The sequence below is a fragment of the Corvus brachyrhynchos genome, unplaced genomic scaffold (genome assembly GCF_000691975.1).
Source record: "Corvus brachyrhynchos isolate BGI_N302 unplaced genomic scaffold, ASM69197v1 scaffold34, whole genome shotgun sequence".
NCBI lineage: Eukaryota > Metazoa > Chordata > Aves > Passeriformes > Corvidae > Corvus > Corvus brachyrhynchos.
In genome coordinates, this window is record NW_008238126.1 from 4,226,046 (window position 1) to 4,233,047 (window position 7,002).

The window sequence follows — 7,002 nt, forward strand, 5'->3', positions numbered from 1 at the left end:
ACACTCTTAATCACAGTGCTCTTGTATCTTCTCTACATCACCAAGGAAATGCTTTCTCTGTTATGCTGTGCCATCTTTTGCTGCTTCTAGTTTTTCCCTGGTTCTCCTGGCTCTTTTAAATTCAGTCTCAAAATCACTCTCTTCTGCAGCGATGGCTTGAACTAAGTTTTAACTCATTCATGTTCAGCCTCCTAATTTTCCCATTTTTAACATCTCCTTTCACTCTTTAGCCTTGTTCCTGGCTTTTTTTTTTTTTCTTTCTGTCCATATACATGATGGATACTGCAATGAATATGCTATCTAATACCTGCGGCTTAGAGTCATGCATTACATTTTAGTGAATATGGGTACATTTCTATATCATATGGGGAAGGATAATATTGCTTGGCAAAATTTAACCTGTAAGGCACCTGTAATTCTTTTCTGCTACATAAGCAATATCAGGAAAAAGTATTTGATAAAATATTTGGAGATTCTGTTTCAACATTCTGGTAATCATTTTAAGAGCAAAAATAGCTAATTTATATATATATAAGAATGTACGATGAATAAATAAATAAATCCCAATAGGTGTGAAATTCTAGAAGTAAGAAATTGCTTTTTGCTAGATCTCAACTAGCAAAGGAAAGTGGAAAAGGGAATATGAAAACAAATATTGAGAAAGAAAGTAAAGATAGATAAGAATATGACTTCAAAACAGTACATTTATAATGTATTTTTTAAACTGACAATTTCAGAATTACTAGTGTCTATTAGGAATTTAGTAGCTACAAAGCTACGTATTAGTTGTACATTGTCTCTATAATTAGAATTTAGAATCTTGTAACTCACTGTTTCATGCCCACCTCATTAGTAATTGTATCTAACTACATCTGAGTAGTCTCACTTACTCTCCACTGATTCGTGGCTCAGAAATTTCCTGAGCTGGAGATGGCATCTTTATATTTAAAAGTCCTCAGTGGATTTTTATCCTGTTCTTCTATCCAGTTGCTGCTCTCTGTAAGCATTTAGGAAAGTTTTCTACATAGGTTTCAGTATTCTAGAAGGACTTCTTGGTAGTTCTTATTTTTATCTTTTGGAAATACTTTAATATTTTCTGTATTAATACCCAATTTATAAACCTGAAGCTCTGCATTCAGAAGAGGAGAAAAACCCCATTGTGAGATGATTGGTTATCATTTTGACTGATTCTCAGCTTTTGATTTATTATTCAGAACATGTAGCTACAAGCAAGGTAGTTACACTACAGAATTATAAAAAAACCCAAAACATTAAATCACGTGAACCTCTTCTGTAACAACCTTTTGGTTAGTGTTTAATTTGAAATTGCAAATATATTCATTGCAGTGGTTTCCATTGAAGAAGGAGAGCCTCTTTAATAGAAACTGAAATACATTTTGAGAGAGTTTAAATACAATATGGATAAACCGTGTAAGAGCCATGAATGGGATATTCAGCCTATTCAAGCAAATTTCACTATCTAAGATTTTAGATGACTTTGCAAAACCACATATTTTAATAATTCCTTCCAACTCTAATAGCACATAATGTTGAATACTCTGAAATCTCCAGGACCTCAACCTCAACTTCGCAGAAACTGATTAGTATGTCCACTAATTGGCTCTTGCCCCAGAATCTTTATTTCTCAAAAGAAAAAAATTATCCTAGAGATGTATCTCATTGTAGTTAATTGCTGTGGCTGTTGATGCTTTCAAAGGCATTTTGATATTGCACTATGTTAATATATAAAAAGAGTTTTGAATTGAAATATTTTTATTGAGAAGACTGGAGGGTCTTTTATGCACCGGGATAGCACAGATTTTGCTGACAGCAGTAGCAGAAGAGAGAGAGACTAGGAAAAAAGAACAGAAGTAACAACAACTGAATGGGATGATAGAAAGAGAAGGCTACTTTTTCTTCCTGGATGAGAGAGCCATATATATACATTTTCATAGTTTTTTGAACTATAAAGCTGTAGAATTCACAATGAAGTATATGTGGAAAAAAAAAAGCTTAATTTTTTTTTCACTTTTTACTCTTGGCCCGCATTTCTGTAATCTTAATCTTGAAGTCTCCATTTGTATTTAGCAGGATACCTTTTCATGTTTGTTTCTTGATTTGTCTGTTGCCAGAGAGAAAAAGGGTGCAGTCTACATTTCTATCTCAATCTCCTGTATGACATGCTAAAGAAATAATTGAATACATTTTTGGACAATCCATTTGCATTTCTGTTGGCTAAGAAATAATTTACCTCTTTCTGTTTAAGTTTTCTGTTTATATATTCAGTAGTTTTTCTCCATGTGGAGATTGTGAGAATACAATTTAGAACATAGAACATTTCATAGAATGGTTTAAGCTAGAAGAGACACTGAAGATCTCTAAAGACTTTTAAAATTTCTTTCTCAGAGCAGTCTGCTTCAAAGTGGATGTTATTTTAGTCCTAACTACATTTAGAATTTGCATCTTAAAAATGAAAATTAAGTAAAAATGACCATTATCTATTCAATCTTGAATATTTCTCCTGCTACTGAATTATACTGTGACCACAACTCAAATTTTAGGTGGTATGATCACCACTAGTGGGTAAAATTACCTTTTCCTTTTTTGTGTGTGTGTATGTGACAGTATAAAACACTATGGAAATTTCTCAAATAATCTGAATTTGCTGGTTAGGAGTTACCTTTTTGGTAGCACTACTGGGGAAAAGGCCCCAGGCTTCTTGACCTGTGATATACTTTCATCAGGACCCTGTTACTATTTACTGCCGGAGAGTTCTGTGAAGAGTCATTAGTTTATAGTGAAAACTTATCCTGGGGTGAAAATTTCACCTTTCTTTAAGTAGAGTGGAGTCTTATTTATGTATTATATAGAGGCCAAATGATCTCACAGTCTACTGCGTGACATGACAGTGCCTGAAGTATACTTGCCTTTAAAATGTGCCCTGGTCTTTCATCAGGAAAGGGAAGGTTTGAAGAATGGTAGGTAGACTAACCCTTTCAACAGGAAGAAATCATAATTTTGTTGTAGGTTTATGATGAAAGTAATTCCATTCAGTCACAGACAGCTGATTTACACATCCACACCTACTCCTATTACTGTCTGGAGCCGTGGTTCTTAATTGATTGAATAGGAAGTGCCTTCCTTAGAGAGGCAGGTACTGGTGTCTTGTCACCAGCAATGCTACAAACAGAAATGCATTTTATAATCAGAAAAACTCAACAAAATTAAAACACTTAAATAAAGAGGCTGAAAATTTTCCCTGGAGACTTTATAAAAGCAGTATGTTTTGATACACTTTGTGTCAAGCAGCTACTAAGCAAAACCTGATTTGATAGTTTTCCAAGTACAGGTGTGTTGAAGAAAGCAAGCTAAGGTGAAAACCTTTTGGTGAAGCACTGACTCACTTGACTGTGTATGCAAAATGAAACAGTTTTTAGCTTGTTAGAAAATTTGATCATTATGTGTGGCTGGCAGCCTTGATTCCTGTCTCTTATGTCTTAACACTATCTTACCTGTCCTCACAGTTCCTAGTCTTAGTCTCTTCCCCAAGCCAATTGATTCCAGGTTTTTTTTCAGTCTTTCAGTTGTTTTAAGGCAACTTCTACACTCTAGAGCTGTTATGAATGGATGTGAGTTTAAATAAGTCTCTGCCTTTTGCCCAGGCCTCTGGCAGCAGGTAGTAGCTTTATTGAGGTGTCCAGCACCCCAGGACCCACTCTCATTCATAAGTTCTTTAATAATGGCTGATTCAGTCCATTATAGAATGAATTATTTATTTAATAGACACAAAACTAACAGACAGAAGACTTAAAACAGACTATTACTACACAGGAATAAGGCAAAAGGGAACACTAATATAACACGCGGGGTTAAAGGTACCATCAATTTTACAGCTAGCGAAGAAATAGTATAACTTAGGATCCAACTTCTCTTACCATCCAATTCCTGATGGAGCACACATCAAAATCCTTTCCCTCAATTCCCAGGAAAGTAACCACGGAATTTGTGTCCAGACTCTGGGAAGAAGTCTTGCACATTTTCAGTGCCTGTGTGTAGCAGGCTTCTGCCTCTGTGACAGTTGTGTGGGCTTTTATAGACATAAGAACCATGTCTTTTAGTCAAGAAGATTCTTAGCAGGGGGCCTGAGCCCTTTTGGTGCCAGAGATGACCCCATGCTGGGCCTGTGACCCACCTGGGTTATCTCTTGCATATGCACCAACCATCTGGAGGAGATAGACATGTCCTGCCACAAGAACCCAAGGTGCAAACTTTTGCTTTAGTGCCAATAAGTTCTTTATTTGTCTCTTTCAGTCTTTATTTCTACCAGCTGTACCTAGTAGAGTAGTTGGAGAGATTCATTTGCTTTTACCACTTTCCTGTCAATAGTTGCTACATTTTCCTTCCTTTGTAGTGAGTGTAGTTTCATCAATACTGCCTGGCTCTGTCTTTTCTCTTCAGCATATACCTTGCCTAAGCTCCATTGATTTTTAATGACCTAATAATCTGCTACATCTCAAAACTGCAGTTGCAAGGACAGGTCAATTCATCCAGGTGGAAACATATGCAGTAGAAATGAAACTACTGAGAAAATCAAGTACTAAAAATCTAACTTGTCTCAACTGAGCAAGCAAAACCTGCAATTTTTCAGACTTATCATAAGGCCAAACCTTTGTGGATTTTCAGAAAAATAGAAAAAAAATCTTTCTTACTCAAGATTCATTTACAAAGACATTTTTTAAACAGTTAGTAAAATGGAAGTGCTTGCCTCATTTAGAACAAGGAAATTGTTAACATTATATTAACAAGCAGTCTGAACCAATTTATCTTCTAAGTTTTATTACCAGAAATGACTGAACTATTCTGGCTGGACTTATCTGTTGAGAAAACATAGTCTTGATTATTGAAAAGACCGTTTTATCATTTAACATTTTACCAGTCATAATTTTGAAATACAGAGACACATAAAATAAATTTTGTAATGAGAAAGTTGGAGGAACTGAAAGAATAAGCAATGGTTTCCTTCTTACATGATAGAAGGCATACTTAGAGAATGAATAATGTGAACTATTTTCTGAGGCTGTAATCCTGCAAAAGGAGTGTTCAAAATGAAAAAGATACTCTGAATTTAAATTTGCCTTTACTAAAAAATGTTTCTTTAAAATTTTGTGTCTCTGAGTTTAAAAGCTCTAAACGTCTAGAGCCTCATTCTTTACCTTTTCCAGTGGGACAGGCAGTTTCTGAAGGAAGGAAATATATAATATAAATAAGAGTGCTGGAATAAACCATAAATGTTTCCTGTAAAATGACTTTCAATAGTTCCCCAACTATTTTCTAAAACTCAGAATCAGTCCTTATGTATTAATAGAAACATTCTTGAAGAATTTGCATTCACAGAACTAATCCTTCTCCTCCCTTTAGGAACATAATGCAATAGCAGGTGAGGAACATTTTGTCCCCTCACTTTCTCACCTTGAAGGGAGTGCAAGCTCATGGTTTAAACTCTGTGAATTAATTCATACATTTTCCAGGGATATCTCATTTTTCCCTGGCTTCTGAAGGTCAGAGGATTTTTATTTTCACTTACTATACTTTAAATAAAATCTTCAGAGTCTCTGGGGTCTTTCAGCCCCCACACCCAAGCAGAAGATGGTAAAGTGTACAGAGATTAACATTCCCATCATATTATCTAGATATAATTCATTTATGTCCAACAGAAAGCAAAGAAAAAAAAAAAAGATAGTCTAGAGGACAACAAATGGGTCCAGAGCAATTTTTTCTTTCTACATCAGTCCATAAGAACAACCAGGATTATGTTACATGCAAAAGTGGCTGACCATTCTTCAAAACAGTCCGTGAGATGACTGCCTGACTAATTCCTAACTACCATGTGACACATGTTCATTAAATGCTCATTAAATGTTCATTAATGTTCATTAAATATCTAAATTTCTTGTGTCTTTTTCACTGGTGTTGGTCAGTGCTCTCCAAAGTATAGCAAACTTGAGAGTTCGCTGGCTCTGAGATGGATGTCCCTCAGAGGGAGGTTGCTGTCCACATCCTGCTGTGCTCAGAGGAGCTCAAGGGGTCTCAATTTAGGACCACTGCTTATAGCATCACAAAAGAATTGGTCTTAGTCATAGTATCTTTCCATCTTGGCCACAAGTTAGGTCAGTAACTTTCTTTAAATGTTGGATGACAAAACTGTTTTCCCACTCAGGTCATTATTTCGTTTGTTTAGGCAAAAAAAAAGAGTTTCCAAGACTGTTCATGAAAAAATAGGATCTTGTTAGCCAACATAAATTCCTGGGAACAGACAATATTTATGATGAGCTCAAGGCTGAGACCCACAAGTATTTCTGAGATGGTTGTGCAACCCAAGGAGGAGGGAGGGGTGTGCACCATCACAATAAGATTTTGTTGAAGTTTTTATTCAGTAAGTGTAAGTGTTTTGCTCTAACTGCACCCAAGTTTGTGCTGCATACTCATTAAATACTTTACTAAGAATAGGTTTTGATTCAAGAATGAAACTGTATGCATATTTAGGCAGCTTTTTTTCCTAAGAATAGCCTTCCTAGCATTTTATGGCTCTAACAATTTGACTTCAGCCTGTCCATACTGTTTCTCATTCTCTTAAAAAATATGGTTAGAAACAACTATCACGACTTACATTAGGTGTCTGTGTTAATAATGCTGCATATCTGTGCCATCCATGTGGTATATGCAACACCTAAAAATTTGATAGTGTCCTGACTGGTTTATAAATTTCAAAGAGATTTCATACAAACTCATAAATAAGAACACTCACAGGTTATGCTGTTTGGTTGCCTACCAATATGTTTTATAAAGATCAGAGGTTTTCATTGTTGTTTGTCTTATGTGGATTATTTCACTGTGGTTTATTCTTCATGTTGTAGGATCTGCATACTTAAATTTGAGGTTTATTATGGGATGAATAATCTTTATAATGAACTTTGAAAACCTGCTGTGGTTTTTAATAGAAAG

General features: G+C 35.3%; 1 protein-coding gene across 1 annotated transcript in view; it reads left to right on the plus strand.

Moving 5' to 3' along the window:
* The window catches only part of DMD (dystrophin), an 896,220-nt gene that overhangs the window by 158,099 nt on the left and 731,119 nt on the right, over nucleotides 1–7,002 (plus strand). The gene's annotated exons all lie outside the window — the stretch shown is intronic.